General features: G+C 40.5%; 1 long non-coding RNA gene across 1 annotated transcript in view; it reads left to right on the forward strand.

Annotated features, from left to right (window-relative positions):
• LOC126074098 (uncharacterized) overlaps positions 1-25091 on the forward strand; it is a 46737-nt gene that overhangs the window by 11849 nt on the left and 9797 nt on the right. The window lies entirely within an intron of this gene.

Genomic DNA, 25091 nt, shown 5'->3' on the forward strand with positions numbered 1-25091 from the left:
AAGACAGAATTGTTCATTCCACTGAAAATCATGGTACATTCAATATTATTTGCCAATCCCATAATTCAGAGGCATCAGTTCTTCAGTCTTATGTGTTTTCCAGCTCTCACATGCCTATGAGGTGACTAAAAACAGCATGACTCGGTAAGGTGCACCTTAGTCCTTAAACTGGCATCTTTGCTTTTTAGCACTTTATAGAAGATTTTTATCAGCTGCTGCAGTCTGAAATTGATCGAACATGTAATCAAGATGCATTGATAATTATTGGTGCTTGGAATGCAAAAGTTGGAAACAAAGAAGAAGGATCAGTAGTTGGATAATATGGCCTTGGTGATAGAAACAGTGCCAGAGATCGAATGATAGAATTTTGAAGACCAATGACTTCATTGCAAATACCTTCTTTCACCAATATAAACAGCGACTATACACATGGACCTCACCAGACGGAACACACAGAAATCAAATTGACTACATCTACGGACAGAGATGTCGGAAGAGCTCAATATCATCAATCAGAACAAGGCCAGGGGCAGACTGTGGAACAGACATCAACTGCTCATCTGCAAGTTCAAGCTGAAACTGAAGAAAATCTGAGCAAATCCCTGAGAGCCAAAATATGCCCTTGAGTATATCTCACCTGAATTTAGAGACCATCAGAAGGATAGATTTGATGCCTTGAGCATTGGTGACCAAAGACCAGACAAGTTGTGGAATGATATCAAGGACATCATCCATGACAAAAGCAAGAGGTCATTGGAAAGACAGGAAAGAAAGAAAAGACCAAGATGAACTCAGAGGCGGCTCTGAAACTTGCTCTCAGATGTCAAGGAGCTAAATCAAAAGGAAGAATTGATGAAGTAAAAGAGCCGAACAGAAGATTTCAAAGGTCGTCTCAAGAAGACAAAGTAAAGTATTATAATGACATGTGCAAAGAGCTGGAGATGGAAAACCAAAAGGGAAGAACACGCTCGGCATTTCTCAAGCCAAAAGAACTCAAGAAAAAAATTGAAGACTCAAGTTGCAATAGTGAAGGATTCCATGGGGAAAATACTAAATGATGCAGAAAGCATCAAAAGAAGATGGAGGAAATACAGACAGTCATCAAACCGAAAAGAATTAGTCGATGGTCATCCATTTTGAGAGGTAGCCGATGATCAGGAACCGATGGTACTGAAGGAAGAAGTCCAAGCTGCTCTGAAGGCATTGGTGAAAAACAAGGCTCCAGGAATTGGTGCAACATCAATTGAGATGTTTCAACAAATGGATGGAGTGCTGGCGGCACTCGCTCGTCTATGCCAAGGAATATGGAAGACAGCTTCCTGGCCAGCTGACTGGAAGAGATCCATATTTATGCCTATTCCCAAGAAAGGTGATCCAACTGAATGTGGAAATTATACAACAATATCATTAATATCACACGCGAGGAAAATTTTGCTGAAGCTCATTCAAAAACGGCTGCAGCAGTATATCAGCAGGGAACTGCCAGAAATTCAGGCTGGTTTCAGAAGAGGACGTGGAACTAGGGATATCACTGCTGATGTCAGATGGATCCTGGCTGAAAGCAGAGAATACCAGAAGGATGTTTACCTGTTTTATTGACTATGCAAAGGCAGTAGACTGTGTGGATCATAACAAATTATGGACAACATTGAGAAGAATGGGAATCCCAGAACACTTGATTGTGCTCATGAAGAAACTTTCCATAGATCAAGAGGCAGTTGTTCAGACAGAACAAGGGGTTACTGATTGGTTTAAAGGCAGGAAAGGTGTGTGTCAGGGTTGTATTCTTTCTACCTATTCAGTCTGTATGCTGAGCACATAGTCTGAGAAGCTAGACTATATGAAGAAGAACAGAACATCAGGATTGGAGGAAGACTCATTAACAACCTGTGTTATGCAGATGACACAACCTTGCTTGCCAAAAGTGAAAAGGACTTGAAGCACTTACTAATGAAGATCAGAGACCACAGCCTTCAGTATGGATTACACATCAACATAAAGAAAACAAAAATCCTCACAACTGGACCAATGAGCAACACCATGATAAGCGGAGAAAAGCTTGAAGTTGTCAAGGATTTCATTTTACTTGGCTTCACAATCAACAACCATGGAAGCAGCAGTCAAGAAATCAAAAGACGCATTGCATTGGGTAAATCTGATGTCAAGGACCTCTTGAAAGTTTTGAAGAACAAAGATGTCACCTTGAAAACTAAGGTGTGCCTGACCCAAGCCATGGTATTTTCAATCGCATCATATGCTTGTGAAAGCTGTACAATGAATAAGGAAGACTGAATAAGAATTAACACCTTTGAATTGTGGTGTTGGCGAAGAATAGTGAATATACCATGGACTGCCAAAAGAATGAACAAATCTGTCTTGGAAGAAGTACAACCAGAATGCTCCCTAGAAGCAAGGATTTCAAGACTGCATCTTACATACTTTGAACATGTTGTCAGGAGGTATCAGTCCCTGGAGAAGGACATCATGCTTGGTAAAGTACAGGGTCAGCGGAAAAGAGGAAGACCCTTGATAAGGTGGATTGACACAGTGGCGGCAACAATGAGCTCAAGCATAACAACATTTGTAAGAGTGCTGCAGGACTGGGCAGTTTTTTGTTCTGTTGTGTATAAGGTCACTATGAATTGGAACCAACTTGAGGGCACCTAACAAAAACAACAACAACAAGGGTTTAGAAAAAAAAAAAAAAGACGTGCTTACTATTTGACTTCCAGCTCCCATAAAAACTAGATCATGTTTTGTGATACACACACACCTCTCCAAAATGGTTTCTAAAGATGAGTGTGCACTGCTTACTTGGGTCCCTAGGAGAGAACATCTTACATTTTTCGATGCATTGATGCACCTCCCACTTATGTTGTTGTTCTTAGGTGCCATCGAGTATGTTCCCACCCAAAACGACCATATGGAAAACAGAATGAAACACTGCCCAGTCCTTGCTATGCTTGGGCCCATTGTTGCAGCCACTCTGTCAATCCACTTTTTTCTTGGGCTTCCTCTTTTTTTTTTTTTGCTTACCCTCTACTTTACCAAGCATGCTGTCCTTCTCTAGGAACTGGTACCTCATGATAATATGGCCAAAGTAGGTGAGATGTACTCTCGCCATCCTTGCTTTTAAGGAGCATTCTGGCTGTAGTTCTTCTGAGACAGATTTGTTCCTTCTTTTGGCAGTCCATGGTATATATATTTAGTATTCTTTGCCAAGGCCACAATTCACAGGTATCAGTTCTTCCTCAGTCGTCCTTATTCATCGTCCACCGTTTGCATGCATATGAGGAAACTGAAAACACCATGGCTTGGTTCAGGCACGCCTAAGTCCCTAAAGTGGTATCTTTGCTTTTAACACTTGAAAGAGGTCTTTTGCAGCCCATTTTCCCAATGCAATGAGTCTTGATTTCTTGACTGCTGCTTCCGTGGTTGTTGATTGTGGATCCAAGTAAAATGAAATCCTTGACAACCTCAACCTTTTCTCCATTTATCATAATGTTGTTTATCGGTCCAGCTGTGAGGATTCTGTTTTCTTTCCGTTGAGGTGTAATCCATATTGAAGGCTGTGGTCTTTGATCTTCATCAGTAGGGGTTTCAAGTCCTGTTCACTTTCAGCAAGCAAGGTTGTGTCATCTGGATTATGCAGGTTGTTAATGAGACTTCCTCCAATCCTAATGCTCTATTCTTCTTCCTGTAGTCCAGCTTCTGGTATTATTTGCTCAGCATAGAGATTGAATAGGTATGGTGAAAGGATACAACCCTGTCACACACCTTTTCTGACTTTAAACCATGAAGTATCCCCTTGTCCTGTTTGAATGACTGCCTCTTGATCTAATACAGGCTCTTCATAAGCAGTTAAGTGTTCTGGAATTCCCATTCTTCCAAATATTAGCCATAATTTGTTATGGTCCACACAGTTGAATGCCTTTGTGCAGTCTATAAAACACAGGTAGAAGTCTTTCTGGTATTCTGTGCTTTCAGGGAGGACCCATCTGACATCAGCAATAATATCCCATTTATAGGATCTCAGAGACAGAATCTGTCTAGATGAAAGTTATACCATTGAGGTAAATCCCACCTTGATTCAGTTCCAAAGTTCTGCAGACCTCAGTTGGTTGCTTGAATCATTATTGATTTGATGCCACCTAATAAGAACAAAACAAGGCTTTTGAAATAAAATTTTTATAAATGCTGAAGATAATTATTTAGGTCTTGATAATAAGGTGTCAATTTAATTTTTCATAATGGTAGTTATGGATCTTAAATATCTTCTTTGTTGTTGTTACCTGTATGGTGAATTGCATGTGAAATTGTTCACTACAGATTGGTAAACAAACACAGTTAAGCCCATGAGTACCTTGGTTACCGTAAGTCTGTGCATGCTGTGCTTACTAGTTATACTGTATATATTTATATATACTGGATATATGGTATATCTATGGTATTAAAACTTAATATTTGATATTGATTTGATATTGACTGTTGTCTCCAAGCTATTAATAAGTTATTCTATTATTTTATGGTTGCTTACTGTGTCCTAGCTTTTTGCTTTGTTTTTGATATACCAAAATAGGCTGGTCATGTGAGCTAATTTGATTATTGGCACCTTTGAAGGTCACATCGTGGCACCAGGTGGTTAGAACTATTATTAGGTATAAGAGCCCAGGAGTTAATTTACCTTTCCTGTATGGATTCAGCTCAGGTGTCCAGGTAGTCAGTCACGAAGTGTGTGGTTCATGCTCTCACGTACAGACCTAGATGGGCAGATTTTATTGGAGTAGGCACAGGCACCTGGCTGCAGTGTGGGGTCATGCACTAAGCAAGATAGGGGGCTGACAGCTGCCTCTGAGTGTGTGGGAGGAAAGCGTGTCCCTCTTCCCTAGAGCACGTAGGTGGGCAGGTTTTGTAGCTGGACTGTGGGTACCCAATGCTGTTGGCATTAGAACTGGAAGGCACAACTTATTCCTGGACCGTTGTCACAGGAGGCTAGGTGGTGTGTGTAGAGCCACTAGTCCTTAGGCCCCTGATGTGGGTAGGTGAGGACCATTCTTTTTTTTTTAAAATAATTTTTATGGTGCTTTAAGTGAAAATTTACAAATCAAGTCAGTCTCTCACACAAAAACCCGTATACACCTTGCTACACACTCCCAGTTACTCTCCCCCTAATAAGACAGCCTGCTCTCTCCCTCCACTCTCTCTTTTCGTGTCCTTTTCACCAGCTTCTAACCCCCTCCACCCTCTCTTCTCCCCTCCAGGCAGGAGATGCCAACATAGTCTCAAGTGGAGGACCATTCTTAATGTCACAGATCTGCCATCCCACTTTATAGCTGATACAGCTGAAAATAGGCTTCAGGTATATTATCCTGTTGTACTGTGGTAATGAGGGCCTATGCTGTTAAAATAGCTCATACAAGACTGCAGGAGTGAAAGGAATTCAAAGTCTGTGTACCCCTTATGCCTGTGCCTAGGCAAAGGGACCATGCTTTCCTTGAGTTCCGGGCTTAGGGGAGCTGGCAGATTATTTTTTTCATGTTAATTTGTTTCCTTTCCATAGATGGGAGAATGGCTCAGGGCAAACGATGGGTCCTACTTCTGGCTCAGGGGAGTTGGCAATCACCAGCAGAGCATGGAGGGTACAGGTAAATGGGAGAGAGGTTGTTCCCAAAGGGGGTGTTTTTTGAGCCATGTGGTACGTTGGACTCATATACTTATCTTTTGCCTATTGGGTATCGCTTTTCACTGGCTCTGAAGGCTTGAGTGAACTCTCCACTGCTCAGTCTCTTCCGATGTGGAAAATGTGTCCCGTGGACCACTGCTTGCCTCACTGCACATGCCAGGTGATCCAGCCTGCAGGGTGCCAGTTCTGACCAGGTCAGGTCTGGCAACTCCTCATTGCTTCTGAGATGTCTCTCCCACCGCCTGCCACTCAGTCCAGTTCCTCAAGTTTACCTTTGATGTTCAGGGCTTCTGTTGTTGTTGTCAGGTGCCGTTGAGTTGGTTCCGACTTATAGCGACCCTGTGCACAACAGAACGAAACACTGCCCGGTCCTGCGCCATCCTTACAATCGTTGTTATGCTGGAGCTCGTTGCAGCCACTGTGTCAATCCACCTTGTTGAGGGTCTTCCTCTTTCCTCTGACCCTGTACTCTGCCAAGCATGATGTCCTTCTCCAGGGACTGATACCTCCTGACAACATGTCCAAAGTATGTAAGACGCAGTCTCGCCATCGTTGCCTCTAAGGAGCATTCTGGCTGTACTTCTTCCAAGACAGATTTGTTTGTACTTTTGTCGGTCCATGGTATATTCACTATCCTTCACCAACACCACAGTTCAAAGGTGTTAATTCTTATTCAGTCTTCCTTATTCATTGTCCAGCTTCCACATGCATATGATGTGATTGAAAATACCATGGCTTGGGTCAGGCGCACCTTAGTCTTCAGGGTGACATCTTTGCTCTTCAACACTTTGAAGAGGTCCTTTGCATCAGATTTACCCAATGCAACACGTCTTTTGATTTCTTGACTGCTGCTTCCATGGCTGTTGATTGTGGATCCAAGTAAAATGAAATCCTTGACAACTTCAATCTTTTCTCCGTTTATCATGATGTTCCTCATTGGTCCAGTTGTGAGGATTTTTGTTTTCTTTATGTTGAGGTGTAATCCATACTGAAGGCTGTGGTCTCTGCTCTTCATTAGTAAGTGCTTCAAGTTCTCTTCACTTTCAGCAAGCAAGGTTGTGTCATCGGCATAACACAGGTTGTTAACGAGTCTTCCCCCAATCCTGATGTCCTGTTCTTCTTCATATAGTCCAGCTTCTCGTATTATTTGTTCAGCATACAGATTAAATAGGTATGGTGAAAGAATACAACCCTGATGCACACCTTTCCTGACTTTAAAGCGGTCAGTATCTCCTCATTCTGTCCGAACAACTGCCTCTTGATCCATGTAAAGGTTCCCTATGAGCACAATTAAGTGTTCTGGGATCCCCATTCTTCGCAGTGTTATCCATAGTTTGTTATGATCCACACAGTCGAATGTCTTTGCATAGTCAGTAAAACACAGGTAAACATCTTTCTGGTATTCTCTGCTTTCAGCCAGGATCCATCTGACATCAGCAATGATATCCCTGGTTCCACATCCTCTTCTGAAACCAGCCTGAATTTCTGGCAGTTCCCTGTCGACATACTGCTGTAGCCATTTTTGAATGATCTTCAGCAAAACTTTGCTTGTATGTGATATTAACGGTATTGTTCTATAACTTCCACATTCGGTTGGATCACCTTTCTTGGGAATAGGCATAAATATGGATCTTTCCAGTCAGTTGGCCAGGAAGCTGTCTTCCGTATTTCTTGGCATAGACAAGTGAGCACATCCAGCACTGCATCTGTTTGTTGAAACATCTCACTTGATATTCCATCAATTCCCACAGTACGACAAACTGACAGACACGTGGAGGCAGGGCTTCTAGATTGTCGTATATAATCAATTCACTTGTTTTTGTTGGGTCTTTGGTGTAAGAGGGACCACAGGAAGTGTCTAACTACTCTGCCATCTTGGCCCCATCTCTAGATCGTGTCTTAAGCCAATCTCTTTTGAAATATAAAAGAGAGAATGTAGCAGATAGACAGGGGGACCTCATACCACCAAGAAAGCAGTGCCAGGAACAGAACGCATACTTTAGATCTGGGGCTCTGTGTGGAGAAGCTTCTTGACCATAGAATGATTGATGGCAAGGGCCTTCCTCCAGAGCAGACAGAGACAAAAAGCCTTTCCCTGGAGCTGATGCCCTAGATTTGTACTTGTAGCCTACTAAACTGTGAGAAAATAACGTTGTCTTTGTTAAAACCACCCACTTGTGGTATTTCTGTCAGAGCAGCAGTAGATGACTAAGGGAAACCCTGGTGGCCTAGTGAGGAAAAGCTATGGCTGCTAACCAAAAGGTTGGCAGTTCAGATCCACTAGGGGCTCCTTGGAAACTCTGTGGGGCAGCTCTACTGTATCCTAAAGGGTCATTATGAGCCAGAATCAACTCAACAGCAGTGGGTTTTGGTTTTAGTTAGATGACTAAGACAATTGCCCATAGGAAGAATCGGGTTCATATATGCTATAGTTATGTGTGTGTGTCTGTGTGTGTTTTAATTTGGGTTTAATTATTCATGAAACATTAGAGTAAGTACACTGAATGATTTAATGGATTGACTTTTTAAGTTTATATTTGATTATCCTCCATAAACCCAAAAAAAAAAAAAAAAAACCAAAACAAACAAACCCATTGCCATCGATTCCCATTCATAGCAGCCCTACAGGACAGAGTAGAACTAACCCATAGAGTTTTCAAGGAGCACCTGGTGGATTTGAACTGCCGTCCTTTTGGTTAGCAGGTGTAGCTCTTAACCACTACACCATCAAGGTTTCCCCCATAGACCATAAAAAATCTTAATTATTAATGGTCTAAGTCCTTATTATGTTTAGATACAATGTAAACACTCGAGGTTACAGATTTCAGCCATCTCTTTATAGATATCATTCCCTTTCCCTCTTTTCTCTCTTTTTTTTTTTTGGTAATTTGTCTTGCAAGAAATCATTGTTTTGTTTAGCTTCTGAAAGCAATAACAATGATTTCATCTAATCTTTCCACAGTTCATCAATCCTGGGCAATTTTACAGATAATTCTTCAAGAAATTATACTTTGTACCTTTAAGATTTGAGTAATAGTTGTATTAATTGATCTTATTCGAGCTAGGAACATGAAGATGTTATTGTTGTTGTTGTTAGCTGCTATTTCATTGGCTCCAGGTCATCGCAACTTAATCTATAGGAGAACAAAATCTTCCCTAGTGGTGTACTATATACATGATCTTTGATATGTTTGAGACCATTGTTGAGAGTAATGTGTCAATCCATCTCAGGGAGGCTTATCCTTGTTTTTACTGACCCTCTACTTTACCAACTATGATGTTCTTTTCTAGCAATTGGTCTTTCCTAATGGCATGCCTAAAGTAATTGAGCCTAAGTCTCACCCTCTTCCCTTCTAAGGAACATTCTGGTTGTATTTCTTCTAAGACGGATTTGTTTGTTTTTCAGGCAGTCTGTGATATAGTCGATGTTCTTTGCCAAAACCACAATTAAAAAATGAAAATAGCCCCAGCAAAATATCACTATACTCCCCAAACCAGGCATTGTGGGGTTCAGGTGGAGGTGGGATCCCAAACAGGCCGCAGAGTCACTAAGGAGACTTTTCCCAGAAGAAATGTAAGAGGTGATGGGGCTGAAAGCAGCAAGCCGTGGCAGGAAGCACAAAGATATGATTGTTCTCAAATGTCTAGACAAGAATTTGGTATATGACACAATCTAGAGGATCTGCATAGGTTAAAAAAAAGGGGGCCTTGATGAGTATTCAAGTAGCCTAAACTATAGAGCAGCACTTGGTTGGTAGCACACTGGAGTCAAACTCTGTAGGGAGAAAATGGTGGTCATTACACAGCATTCTTTGGAGGCTTAGTTGCATGAGTTGGAATAGAGTGGCCTGTGGGTAGCCTTTCCCCAGTTGAAGGGCAGGGGTAAGGCATTCTGCTTAGCTCATTTTCAGTCTCTAAAAAATATTGGTGAAGTGAAGGAGGTGAACAAGGAGGATGACCTAAAGACCAGGAGGAGGAATACACTTCACTCAGGAATAAATTATTTTCACCTCTGCAATGCCACATCACTCAGACAAACCTAGAATGTTTTGAGTTATTGTGTAGTTCACAGCGTTGCTACCAAAGCAGTGTCCATCACCGCTTCAAGTAATTAGAGAAGCTACCACTTAAGGACATGCGGGTCAACTTTGGTGGACTCAGTAATGCCCTTAATGGGAAATGTCCCACTGAAAGTAAGCCTTGTTGAGACATGGCCAGGCTGGCATGCTTAGGACAAGTAGATAAAGATGAGACTTAGAGGAGGATATCTTTTGATCTCTTTGACCTGATTAATCCAGAAACTTGGTCAGGTTTTTTCTGTTGCCCACCAACTGTCTGTCTCTCTCTGCTTGTTTCTCCTGAACCATAATTCCTTCCTGTACAACCTGTTTTCTCTCAGTAATGGCTCGTAATCCATCGACTACTCCCATCTTAGATTTGCCATCACATCAAGGCTTTCATGAACGAGTCCCAGTCCATCATTCATTCATTCAACATGTTTGTTGATCACTGTTTTGGACACTAAGAGCCCTCATAGGGCAGTGATTAAGCAGTCAGCTTCCACAGGAAAGGTAGGTGGTTCAAAGCCAGCAGTCGCTCCATAGGGGAAAGATGTGGCAGCCTGCTTCCATAAAGATTTATGGTTTTGGAAACCCTGTGGGGCATTTCTACTCTGTCCTACAGGGTCACTAGGAGTTGAAATCTACTTAAATGTGGTAGGGTTTTGTGTGTGTGTGTGTGTGTGTGTGTGTGTGTGTGTGTGTGTGTGTGTTGGACACCATGGTTATAGTGGTGATCTGGACACAGAACTGGTTCTAGCTTTTTTCGGAAACCAGAGTTCAGTGGAAGAGACTAATAATGAATGAAGTAAGATCCTCTTCTGTAGAAACAGGCACTATGGTGGTAAGAAACAGCATCCACTGGCATTTGCCAAAGACAACCTGTGATGTAAGACCGTATTTATAAAGATAACTTGGTCTGATCATGAAAGAACTTAGTTTCATGGGGAAAATAAGCAGATAATCAAATCAATTCAGTGCAGTATGATCGGTGATGTAATATCTGATGTTTTGAATAACGAGATGATAGAGCGCATGATTTTGCCTGGAATGGTGGTGTAGTTTCCTAGTGCTGCTTTAATGGAAATGCCACAAGTGAATGTTCTCAGAGAACAGAAACTTATTTTCTCACAGTTTAGGATGCTAGAAGTCTGAACTTAGGGTGTGAGCTCTAGAGGAAGGCTCTCTCTCTGTTGGTTCTAGGGGAAGATCCTTGTCTCTTTCAGCATCTGCCCCTGAATTCCTGAGTTCCTTGATGATCTTCACATGGTAGCTGTTTTTCTCCCATTAATGCTTCCTTCTCTATGTGGCCCTTATAACTCAGAAGTGATTGAATTTTGGACATACCCTACATCCAAATGGTCTCATTAACATACAAAGAAAACTTTATTTACAAACAGGATTACATCCAAAAGATACAGGGGTTAGGAATCCAACAGGTATTTTGGGAAGGAGGGAAGAGGAATAATTCAGTGAATGATAGATGAAGCCAGGGAAGTCTACAAAAATAAGGATTCATTTGATCTGAGTTTTGAAGGAAGGTAGGAGTATTTATAGGCTTACAGAAGAAAAAATGTTACTCAAAGCAAATTAAATGATGACATGTGTCTGTATACACTGGTGCTTGCAAAACCACCTGAAATCATCTAAAAATGAGCTTTGATCCCAGCTCAGCCACTTCTGACACCCTCTGAGGACATACAGTGTTGAACAATAAACAGTTGTGCTCTTACAGGAACCTATAGAATAAAAATGGGCAAAAATCAGCCATGGCTTTGAAACAATGACACATTTCAACTAGAAATCGATGTGCCCCATTGTAAATCTGGATGTACCATGAGAAGAATTTAATGAGCTGCATTGTCTGTTATAAGCATCTTCTGGAGACACTTTCCTTGAAATATAGGCTGTTCTTCCTCCTCTGCATCAGGCTTCCAGACTTGGAGTGCCAAAGAAAGAGTATTCACATAAAGAAACCGAGGGGAGGGAAAGTGGCATGAAAAGAGGAGAGAGATGTGGGTCAAGAGTAGGGTTCCTCTTAGTTGGGACATGTTAAATCAAGTCAAAAAAAATGAGGACATGGTGCCAGAATTATCAGGGAGCCCAGGTCAGTGGGCACAGCACTTGTCACCAGACTGAGGAAGAGGTAGGTCAATTTGGTGCAAGGGGCTGCCTCTGTTCTTCCCTGAGACATATGCTACTGCACTGTAATCATGACATCCCTTTCTGCCAGGAGGGTATGTGGACCTGTGAGTGTTGCTCTGACGTGGTGGTGAGTGCTTTCTGTGGATGCACAGGTCATCACCATCAATGGTTTATGCCAAAGCATCAGATGCAATTACGCTACAAGGCCAGTTGCTGATTAAAACACTGACTCCTTCTAACCCTGACAAATCCCTCAGAGATGTGTTCTGTCACAATCACCCCAGCTCCTTGCAGGGACATGTAGAGATTTGCAGAACCATCTGTCTCAGGATGAAGTGGTCCCCGAAGCCTTGTTGACCATAGAACCTGATGGAATCCTAGACGTTAAAGGAAAAGGAGAGTCACAAAACATGTTTTTCACGTTGTTTTTCACTGGGTGTGTGTGTGGGGTACAGGTGCAGAGCCTCAGGGCAGGGTTATCCCCAGAGCTCCTGAAGGGGACTGAGTGAAGCAGGGAAAAAAAGGGGAGTTGAAGCTGCTGTGATCATTGTGTCAGGAGGGTGAAGTCTCAGCACCATGAAGCCCGTAGAAATCTCCCCTTTCTGTTCATAGCTTCTTCTAGCTATGCCCTTCTTCTGGGCCTCAGCCTGGCACATGTCTCCCTGTATTTCCACAGGATGAGGGAGGGACTATAGTGGGCTTATCCTGTGCCTACACAGGAAGAAATCTTCCCAGCCGAGGAATGAGTCTACTATCACCCCCAGCTCCTTGATCTCCTGGGCTCCCTTTAGAAAGAGGGCTGTGTCTTTAAGCAGGACAGACCCTGCCATGTCGTTCTCTCTGGTGTATCTGATCCTATTTCTGCTGCATTTACCCACTGTATGCAGTCTGGATTATGCTGAGTGTTTTAGTTTCCCTAAGGCCAGTGTCTATAGTGATAGGGACCTGGTGCTGGGCGGGTTTTTCCCCCTCTGCCTTTGGCAGGAGGACCAGAAATACATCGACTCTCTTTTTGGCTCGGGCCAAAAAACGAATGGAGATGTCCTCAGTAAGTTCATTGTTGTATGTGTGAGTGTGTACATGAGAGTGTGTGTGTAGGTGTATGTGATTGTGTGTTTCTCTTTCATCCCCCTGAGAGTTCTCTACCATAAGCACAAGAACTGCAGAAATACAAATTAATGAATTCTGAATGTTCCATCCCTTCTTTGTCCTTCTCCTTCCTTCCTTTTCCCATTTTCTTCCTACCCTCTTCAAGACAGAAGGGAGAAATTTATATCTGTCATAGCACAGTCCCCATTCACACTATTTCCATCAGCCTGAACCACGGTTATTTACTGAAGGGTTTGGACTGAAGTCTTTAATTTTTATGAACTCCAACATACTACCTTGTTTTCTTTTGTGCGTTGTGCTTTCCTGCGGTACCAAGAAGTCCAGAGTCACATGCTTTCTTCATGTAGTTTTATAGTTTAGGTTGTGGTTTCTGCTTTATTATAAATTTTGAGTTAATATTTACGTGTACTGCAAGGTGTGGATCAAAGGTATTCTTGTCACATATAAATATTCAACTGTTGCAGCTCCATACTGAAAAGACAATTTTTTCTCCCTTGATTCATCAGAAATAAGTTGTGTGGGTCTATTCTGGAATTTCTAATGTATTCCATTGGTCTGTATGTGTTTATGAGAATATCACATGATCTTGATTATTCTATTTTTATGATTAGACTTGAAATTGGGTAGCAGTATTCCTCCTAATTTAATGTTCTTTTCAGCATCTCCTTGATTTTTGCTCCTTTCTATTTCTGTATGAACTTTAGAATGAACTTGTTGATTTACAAACACAGGTCTGCTGGGATTCTAACTGGGATTTCACACAGTTCAGAAATTGTTTGGGGGAATATTGACATCTTAATAATTTTGAGCCTTCTCAAACAGGAGCACAGTGTATTTCCCCACTTATTTAGATCTCTTTTAATTTCTTTCAGCAAAACTTTGTACTCTCTCATGTACATGTCTTGCACGTCTTTTGCCAGTTTCATCCCTAAATATATTCTATGCTTATGATATTGTAAATGGTGTTTTAAAATTTTATTTTATAATTGCTCTTCACTAGTGTGTAGAAATATAATTGATTTTTCTATGTTGCGCTTATGTCCTACAACCTTGGTAAACTCACTAATTTGGCAGTGTTTTTCAGATTCCATCAGATTTTCTACAAAGGTGATTATGTCATCTGTAGATAAACAGCTGTATTTTGCATCCCTTTCATTTATTTTTCCTTCCTTATTGCACTTTTATTGCACTTTCTGGAGCCAACAGCAGATGTGGCATTCAGGAGGTGAGAACGGACATCCTTGTCTTTTTTTTTAAGTTAGGAGGAGAGCATTTGATCTTTGTACATTAAGTATTATGTAAGTGGTAGTTTTTTTTTTTGTAGATGTCCTTTATCAAGTTTTTATCAAGTAGATTTTGTTTATCCTGGTACAGACTACCAGGAAACTCTGGTGGCATAGTTCTTAAGTGCTATGGCTGCTAACCCAAAGGTCAGCAGTTCAAATCCACCACATGCTCCTTGGAAATTCTATGGGGCAGTTCTACTGTGTCCTACAGGTTCGCTGTGAGTTGGAATTGACTGGAAGGCAACGAGTTTGGTTTGGCTTTTATCAAGTTGAGGAAGTTCCTTCTATTCTCAGTTCACTGAGAGTTTTCCTATGTAATCCATATGAGATTTCCTAAAAGGCTTTTGGTGCATCTATTGAGATGATCAAGTGATTTTTCATTTTTGACATTGCTTAAAGGGAGAGTTTTGATAATTGACTTTCAAATGCTATATGACTTGTGAATGCTTGGTGGAAAATGCCATTGGCCTATAATGGACTATCCTTTTCAAACCTCATGGGATTCAGTCTCTTGAAAAATTCAATGAGAATTTGGGAATGCATGTTTACTGGAGATTTTTATTTGTAATTTTCTTCTCTTGTAATGTTTTATCTGGTTTGGTATCAGGGTAATGTTAGTTTAGCCAAATGACTGGGAAATAAGAGATTTTGTGGAACTGGTTTTAGCTCTACTTTAAATATGTGCCAGATTTCACACAAAAAACAATTATAGACTTTCTATCTTTCTTCCAAGACTGAATTTTGAAATAAATATTATTTATCATAAGTTTTTTTTTTTTCTTTTTAATACCAAATTGGAATCCATTAGCTCACATATTACACGGAATGACTGCATCTAAATTTGTAAGCTTGTGGGACAAAAAGCATTCATTTTCTTACTGCTCTTGTCCAAATTGGTGTGAAGGCTATTTGGGTCCTCCACTTTATTTTCTGGTATAAATTTTATAAATTACTCTGCATGTATTCTAAAGCTTATTGAATGCCACTCAGAACGAAATATTTAACTGGGGCTTTGCGTTTTCTGTAGACAATTAACTTACAAATTTAACTTCTTTAATGTCTATGAGATCTTCAGGTTTTCCATGAGCCTTGTGCTGGGTTAGGAAATTAACATCTAACAGATTAAATTCAGCAAAAAATGAATTAAACAAGTTAACTTTAAAGCTGTCATGAAATCTTATAAATCTCTAAATAGCAAAAAAAAATCACTGTCTTATAAAAAATTGAGAAGAAATAAGCAAAAATTTTAAATAAAAAATTTAATCGACCTCTTAGGACAGTTCAAATAGGAGAAATGAAGTCCTGATACATGCTACCACACGGGTAAACCTCGAAAGCATTATTCTGAGTGAAATAAGTCATTCACAAAAGGAGAAGTAATGTATGATCTCCCGTATATGAAATATCTAGGAAAGGTATGTATATACAGACCAGAGTTTATTAGTCACTACTAGAGGTGGAAGGAGGAGGAAATACGGAGTCATTGCTTAGGGGGCACTGAGCTTCTGTTAAGGGTGATGGAAAAACTGAAACTAGGTAGTGCTGATGGCTACACAACGTCATGATGAACATAATGTACATGTAAAAAAGGTTAAAATGTAAAATATTTTGCTTCATATATACTTCCAAAACCAAATAAAACCCATTGCTGTCGCGTAGATTCCGACTCATAGCAACCCTATAGGACAGAGTAGAACTGCTCTATAGGGCCTCCAAGGAGTGGCTGGTGGATTCAAACTGTTGACCTTTTGGTTAGTAGCCATAGGTTTTATGCACTGCGCCACCAGGACTTATATATGCATATACTTAACCAAAAAACTAAACCCTCTACCGTCGAGTTGATTCCAAATCATAGCAACCCTACAGGACAGAGTAGAACTGCCCCATATGGTTTCAAGGAGCGCCTGGGGAATTCAAACTGCCGACCTTTAGGTTAACAGCTGTAGCTCTTAGCCACTTTGTCACCAGCGTTTCTATATGTATACTTACCATCATTTAAAAAATTAATAATATGAGTGCTCTAAATAGCATAATTAGTGTGGTTGATCTTTTTGACATGTATGTCATATATCCTCTATATAATATGTATGAATTCTTGTTTCAAGAGTACATGGCACAGCAACAAAATCTGGCCATATGTTTAGACAACAGAAGAAAGCCTCAAAAATCAAAAGTAGAAATAATTCAAGCAAATTACCTCGGTAAAACATAATAATGTAAATTTTAAAGAGGATAGATCACCAAAATTTAGGAACCTTTTAACAATACCTCCTGAATCTTTGTAAAATAATTAGTTCGAAAAACTGCACAGAAAATTGCAATATTGGTAGCATTTAAAAACACCTAAAGCACTGATTTAAGGAAATATTTGGCGAAAAATAATGTACCACTTAAAGGAATTAGTAAAAAAAACTAAATCAAACTTATACTTGTAGAAACTAGAAAAAAGAGCAAAAGAAAAGACAATTAGGACTAAAGAGAAAAGAAAACATTAATTTTTTAGGAAATAAAAAAATCTTAGAGCTATTAAAAACTCTAAGAGCTTATATGTTTGGCTACCAAATTAACGGGGGGAGAAGAAGCCTGAAATATATAATGAGAAATTATACAGGAGAAATAAAAGCAGGTAGAGAAATAACTGTAAATTTAAAGAAAACTTGCAGGGAGCATTTTGCTAAAGCCTTTGGAAATAAACTTGAAAACCTGAATGATCTGCTTATTTTTCAAGGACAATATCATTTATCAAAGCTGGCGCCCTAAAAGTTGACATATTAATGAGCACAGAAGACACTTGAAAAAACTCCTTAAAAATGCCTCAGGTGACAGACTGAGCCCAGCACAATTAGATGGTGCTCAGCTACTGCCACTGACTGCTCTGATAGAGATCACAATAGAGAGTCCTGCACAGAGCTGGGGAAAAATGTTGAAAGAAATTCTAACTCACAAAAAAAGAGTAGACTTATTGGTCTGATGGAGACTGGAGAAACCCCCAGAGTATGGCTCCCAGAGAACCTTTTAACTCAGTACTGAAGTCACTCTTGAGGTTCACCCTTCAGCCAGAGATTAGACAGGCTCATAAAAAAAAGAAAATAAGTGTAGCTGAACCACGCATATGAGACTAAATGAGTGCACCAGCCCAGGAACAAGGGCAAGAAAGAAGGAGAGGAAAGGAAATCTGGATGAATGGAAATGGGGAATCCAAGGTCAAGAAGAGAAAGTGGTGATACGTCATGGGGTTGCCAACCAAAGTCACAAAACAATGTGTATATTAAATGTGTAATGAGAACTAATTTGTTCTGTGAGGCTTCATTTAAAACACAATAAAAAAATAAAATGCCTCAGGTGAAAATGACAAAAGAGAGTAATCCTACTAAATGTTCGAAAACAAATTGTACTGGTGTAATTAAAACTGGTCCAAGGCTTTATAAAAAGGCATGATTACCATTTGAGACAGCTTGTTGCACTGTGGCGGCTTTTGTGTTGCTGTGATGCTGGAAGCTATGCCACAGGTATTGAAATACCAGCAGGGCCACCCATGGTGGACACGTTTCAGCGGAGATTCCGGAATAAGACAGAATAGGAAGAAGAACCCGGCAGTCTATTTCTGAAAAGAATTAGCCAGTGAAAACCTTATGAATAGCACTGGAAAACTGTATGATATACTGCCAGAAGATGAGCCCCTCAGGTTGGAAGGCACTCAAAATACGACTGGGGAGGAGCTGCCTCCTCACCCTAGAGTTGACCTTAATGATGTGGCTGGAGGCAAGCTTTTAGGACCTTCATTTGCTGATGTGTCATGACGCAAAATGAGAAGAAACAGCTGCAAATGTCCATTAATATTTGGAACCTAGAAGTACGAAGTATGAATTTAGGAAAATTGGAAATCATCAGAAATGAAATGGAATGCCTAAACATTGGTATCCTAGGCATTAGTGAGCTGAAGTGGCCTGGTACTGGTCATTTAGAATCAGACAATCATATGGTCTACTATGCAGGGAACAATGACTTGAAGAGAAATGGCATTACATTCATCGTCAAAAAGAACATTTCAGGATCTGTCCTGTAGTACAATGCTGTCAGTGATAGGATAATATTCACACACCTACAAGGAAGACCAGTTAATAGGACTATTATTCAAATTTACGCACCAACCACTAAGGCGAAAGTTGAAGAAATTGAAGATTTTTACCAGCTTTTGCAGTCTGAAATTGAATGAACATGCAATCAGGATGCACTGATAATTACTGGTGATTGGAATGCACAAGCTGGAAACAAAGAAGAAGGATAGGTAGCTGGAAAATATGGTCTTGTTGATAGAAACAATGCTGGACATCACATAATTGAATTTAACAAGACCAGCGACTTCATTGCAGATACCTTTTTTCACCAACATAAATGGCAACTATACACTTGGACCTCACCAGATAGAATACACAGGAATCAAATAGACTGTATCTGTGGGAAGACAATGGAAAAGCTCAATATCATCAATCAGAAAAAGGCAAGGGGCTGACTTCGGATCAGACCATCAATTACTCATACGCAAGTTCAAGCTGAAACTGAAGGAAATTAGAACAAGTCCACAACAGCCAAAGTACGATCTTCAGTATATCACACCTGAATTTAGAGCCATCGTGAATAGATTTGATGCGTTGAACACTAATAACTGAAGACCAGACAAGTTGTGGAATGACATCAAGGACATCATACATGAAAAGCAAGAGGCCATTAAAAAGACAGGAGAGAAAGAAAAAATCTAAATGGATGACAGAAGAGACTCTGAAACTTGGTCTTGAACGCCAAGTAGCTAAAGCAAAAGGAAGAAATGATGAAGTAAAAGAGCTGAATGAAAGATTTCAAAGCGCGGATCAAGAAGACAAAGTAAAGTATTATGATGACATGTGCAAAGAGCTGGAGATAGAAAACCAAAAGGGAAGAACGTGCTCAGGATTTCTAGGTCTGAAAGAACTGAAGAAAGAATTCAAGCCTCCTATTTTTTTTTTATTGCAATACTGAAGGATTCTATGGGAAAATATTAAATGACACAAGAAGCATCAAAAGAAGATAGAAGGATTACACAGAATCAGTATAGGAAAAAGAATTGATCAACTTTGAATCATTTCAGGAGGTAACATTTGATCAGGAACCAATGTCACTGAAGGAAGAAATCCAAATTGCACTGAAGGCATTGACGAAAAACAAGCAGCGCTGGAAGTGCTCACTCTCCTATGCCAAGACATTTGGAAGGCAGGTACCCGGCCAACTGACTGGAACAGATCCATACTTATGCCTATTCCCAAGAAAAGTGATCCAACTGAATGTGGAAATTATGGAACAATATCATTAATATCACATGCAGACAAAGTTTTGTGGAAGATTATTCAAAAGCAGCTGCAGCAGTGTGTCAACGGGGAACTGCCAGAAATTCGATTCAGATTTAGAAGAGGACATGGGTCCTGCTGAAAGCAGAGAATACCAGAAATATGTTTACCTGTTTTTTATTGACAACGGAAAGGCATTCGACTGTGGATTATAACAAATTATGGATAACGTTGCAGAGGATGGGAATTATGGAACACTTAACTGTTGTCATGATGAATCTGCACATTGATCAAGAGGCAAGTGTTCAAACAGAACAAGGGGATAGTGCATGGTTTAAAGTCAAGAAAGGTGAGCTTCAGGGTTGCATCCTTTTATCATACATATTCAGCCTGTATGGTGAGCAAATAATCTGAGAAACTGGAATACATGAAGAAGAACAAAGGGTCAGCAGTTCGAATCTCCAAGGTGCTCCTTATATATCAAGAATGGAGGAAGGCTCATTAATAGTTTAAAGTCAGGAAAGGTGAACATCAGGACTGTATCCTTTTACCATACCTACCCAATCTGTATGCTGAGTAAATACTCTGAGAAGCTGGACTATATGATGAAGAATGGAGCATCAGGAATGGAGGAAGATTCATTAACAATCTGCATTATGCAGATGACACAACCTTGCTTGCTGAAAGTGAAGAGGACTTGAAGTACTTACTGGTAAAGATCAAGGACCACAGCCTTCAGTATGGATTACACTTCAACAAAAAGACAACAAAAATCCTCACAACTGGACCAAAAAGCAGCTTCATGTTAAACAGGGAAAAGATTCAGGTTGTCAAGGATTTCATTTTACTTGGATCCACAACCAACACCCGTGGAAATAGCATTCAAGAAATTGAAAGATGGATTGCGATGGGCGAATCTGCTGCAAAAGACCTCTTTAAAGTGTTGAGAAGCAAAGATGTCACCTCGAGGCCTAAAGTGTGCCTGACCCAAGCCATGGTTTTTCAATCTTCTCGTATGCATTTGAAAGCTGGACAATGCATACCAAAAACAAAAAAAAAACAACCCTGGTGCCGCCGAGTCGATTCCGACTCATAGCGACCCTATAGGACAGAGTAGAACTGCCCCATAGAGTTTCCAGGGAGCACCTCGTAGATTCGAACTGCTGACCCTTTGTTTAAAGCCACAGCTCTTAACCACTATGCCACCAGGTTTTCCGGACAATGCATAAGAAAGACTAAAGAAGAATTGATACCTTGAATTGTGGTGTTGGAGAAGAATATCGGCTATTCCATGGGCTGCAAAACAAGGAACAAATCTATCTTGGAAGAAGTACAACCAGAATGCTCCTTAGAAGCAAGGATGGCGAGACTACGTTTCACATACTTTGAGCACATTGTCAGGAGGGATCAGTCCCTCGTGAAGGACATCATGCTTGGTAAAGTAGAGGGTCAGTCAAAAAGAGGAAGATAGTTAATGAGATGGATTGACACAGTGGCTGCAACAATGGGCTCAAGCAAAGCAATGATTATGAGGTTGCACAGGACTAAGCAGTGTTGCATTCTGTTGTGCATAGGGCTGGTGTGAGTTGGAATCCGCTGGACAGCATCTAACAACAACAACCATTTGACTTCCAGCTCCAGTAAACCTAAGTTATGTTTTGTGATATACCCAAGCCTTTCCAAAAGGGTTTATGAAGGTAAGTGTGCATGACTTACTCAGGTCCCTAGCAGAAAACATCTTGCATTTTTCCGTGCACTGAGGCACCTCCCATTTAAGTTGTTAGGTGTAGTCGAGTCAGTTCTGGCCCACAGCTACTGCATCTACTACAGAATGAAACACTGCCTGGTGCTGTGCCATCCTCACCATTGTTGCTGTGCTTGGGCCCATTGTTGTAGCCACTGTGTCCGGTCCATCTCCTTGAGGGTCTTCCTCTTTTTCCCTGACCCGCTTCTACCAAACATCATGTCCTTCTCTGGGAACTGATCCCTTCTGACAACGTGTTCAAAGTGTGTGAGACTGTAGTCTCAGCATCCTTGATTCTAAGGAGCATTCTGGTTGTACTTCTTCTTCCAAGACAGATTTGTTCACTATTTTGGCAGTCCATGGTATATTCAATATTCTTCACCAAAACCGCAATTCAAAGGCTTCCTTAGTCATTGTCCAGTTCTCTCATGCATATGAGAAGACTGAAAGCACCGTGGCTGGGGTCAGGTGCACTTTAGTCCTCAAGGTGACATCTTTGCTCTTCAATACATCTTTTGACTTCTTGACTGCTGCTTCCACGGCTGCTGGTTGTGGATCCAAGTAACATGAAATCCTTGACAACCTTAATCTTTTCTCCGTTTATCGTGATGCTGCTTATTGGTCCAGTTGTGAGGATTTTTTTTTTTTTTTTAATTTTGAGGCATAATCCGTACTGAAGGCTGTGGTCTTTGATCTCCATCAATAAGTGCTTCAAGTCCTCTTCGCTTTCAGCAAGCAAGGTTGTGTCATCTGCATAATGCAGGTTGTTAGTGAGTCTTTCTCTAATTCTGATGCCCCATTCTTCTTCATGTAGTCCATCTTCTCAGATTATTTGCTCAGCATACAGGTTAAATAAGTGTGGTTAAAGGATACAACCTTGACGCACACCTTTCGTGACTTTAAACCATGCAGTATGCCCTCGTTCTTTTTGAACAACTGCCTCTTGGTTCTTGTACAGCTTCCTCATGAGCACAATTAAGTGTTCTGGAATTCTTATTCTCTGCAACGGTATCCATAATTTGTTATGATCCACACACTTGAGTGAATTAGCATAGGCAATAAAACCCAGGTAAACATATTTCCTGGATTCTCTTCTACCAGTCAGGATCCACCTGACATCAGCAATAATATTCCGTTGATAGGACCTCAGTAAAATAATCTGCTTGGATGAAAGCTATACCATTGAGGTAAATCCTACCTCAATTCTGCCCCGAAGCCCTGCAAATCTCAGTTAGTTGCTTGGCTCATCACTGACTTGATTCCCCTAGGAACAACAAAACAAGTCTTTTGAAATAAAATTATTAGGGATGCTAAGGAAATTTATTTAGGTCTTGATTATAATTTGTCAATTTAATTTTTTATAATTGTAACTACTGATCCTAAATATTTTCTCTGTTCTTTGGTCATAAACTTCTTTGTTTTTGTTGTTGTTAGGTGCTGTCCAGTCGGTTCCGACTCATAGCGACCCTATGCACAATTGAAACGCTGCCTGGTCCTGAGCCATCCATAAAATCGTTGTTATACTTAAGCTCATAGTTGCAGCCACTGTGTCAGTCCACCTCGTTGAGGGTCTTCCTCTTTTCTGCTGACCGTGTACTCTGCCAAGCATGATGTCCTTCTCCAGGGACTGATCCCTCCTGACAACATGTCCAAAATATGTAAGACACAGCCTTGCCATCCTTGCTTCTAAGGAGCATTCTGGTTGTACTTACTCTAAGACAGATTTGTTCATTCTTTTGACAGTCCATGGTATATTCACTATTCTTCACCACCGCCACAATTCAAAGGCATCAATTCTTCTTCAGTCTTCCTTATTCATTGTCCAGCTTCCACATGCATATGATGTGATTGAAAATGCCATGGCTTGGGTCAGGCGCACCTTAGTCTTCAAGGTGACATCTTTGCTCTTCAACATTTTAAAGAGGTCCTTTACATCAGATTTACCCAATGCAATGCGTCTTTTGATTTCTTGACTGCTGCTTCCATGGCTTTTGATTGTGGAGCCAAGTAAAATGAAATCCTTGACAACTTCGATCTTTTCTCCGTTTATCATGATGTTGCTCATTGGTCCAGTTGTGAGGATTTTTGTTTTCTTTATATTGAGGTGTAATCCATACTGAAGGCTGTGGTCTTTGATCTTCATTAGTAAGTGCTTCAAGTTCTCTTCACTTTCAGCAAGCAAGGTTGTGTCATCTGCATAACGCAGGTTGTTAATGAAAAAAAAAATGAGTCTCCCTCTAATTCTGAAGCCCTATTCTTCTTCATATGGTCCAGCTTCTCAGATTATTTGCTCAGCATACAGATGGAATAGGTATGGTGAAAGGATACAACGCTGATGCACACCTTTCCTGACTTTAAACCAATCAGTATCCCCTTGTTCTGTCTGGACAACTACCTCTTGATCTATGTAAAGGTTCCTCATGAGCACAATCAAGTGTTCTGGAATTCCCAGTCTTCACAATGTTATCCATAATTTGTTATGGTCCACACAGCCTAATGCCTTTCCAGAGTAAATAAAATAACAGGTAAACATCCTTCTGGTATTCTCTGCTTTCAGCCAGAATCCACCTGACATCAGCAATGATATCCCTGGTTCCACATCCTCTTCTGAAACCGGCCTGAATTTTTGGCAGTTCCCTGTCGATTTACTGCTGTAGCCGTTTTCGAATGATATTCAGCAAAATCTTGCTTGCATTTGATATTAATGATATTATTCTATAACTTCCACATTCGGTTGGATCACCTTTCTTGGGAATAGGCATAGATATGGATCTCTTCAAGTCAGTTGGCCAGGAAGCTGTCTTCCATATTTCTTGGCATAGACAAGAGAGCACCTCCAGCGCTACATCTGTTTGTTGAAACATCTCAATTGATATCCCATCAATTCCTGGAGCCTTGTTTTTTGCCAGTGCCTTCAGAGCAGCTTGGACTTCTTCCTTCAGTACCATCGGTTCCTGATCATATGCTGCCTCTTGAAATGGTTGAACATCGACTAATTTTTTTTTTGATATAATAAATCTGTGTATTCCTTCCATCTTCTTTTGATGCCTCCTGCATTGTTTAATATTTTCCCTATAGAACCCTTCACTATTGCAACTCAAGGGTTGAATTTTTTCTTCAGTTCTTTCAGCTAGGGAAATGCTGCGTGTGTTCTTCCCTTTTGGTTTTGCATCTCAAGCTCTTTGCACGTGTCATTATACTTCACTTTGTCTTCTCGAGACACCCTTTGAAATCTTCTGTTCATTTCTTTTACTTCATCAATTCAAGAATAAGTTTCAGAGTCTCCTCTGACGTCCATCTTGGTGTTTTCTTTCTTTTCAATGACCTGTTGGTTTCTTCAAGGATAATGTCCTTGATGTCATTCCACAACTCATCTGGTCTTCAGTCACTAGTGTTCAGTGCGTTGAATCTATTCTTGAGATGGTCTCTAAATTCAGGTGGGTTATACTCAAGGTCATATTTTGACTTTCGTGGACTTGCTCCGGTTTTCTTCAGTTTCAACTTGAACTTGCACATGAGCTATTGATGGTCTGTTCTACAGTTGGCCCCTGGCCTTGTCCTGACTGATGATATTGACCTTTCCATCATCTCTTTCCAAAGATGTAGTCAGTCTGATTCCTGTGTGTTCCATCTGGTGAGGTCCCTGTGCATAGTCACCGTTTATGTTGGTGAAAGAAGGTATTTGCAATGAAAAAGTCGTTGGTCTTGCAAAATTCTATCATTTGATCTCCGGCATTGTGTCTT

The sequence above is a fragment of the Elephas maximus genome, chromosome 3 (assembly GCF_024166365.1).
Source record: "Elephas maximus indicus isolate mEleMax1 chromosome 3, mEleMax1 primary haplotype, whole genome shotgun sequence".
Taxonomy (NCBI): Eukaryota; Metazoa; Chordata; class Mammalia; order Proboscidea; family Elephantidae; genus Elephas; species Elephas maximus.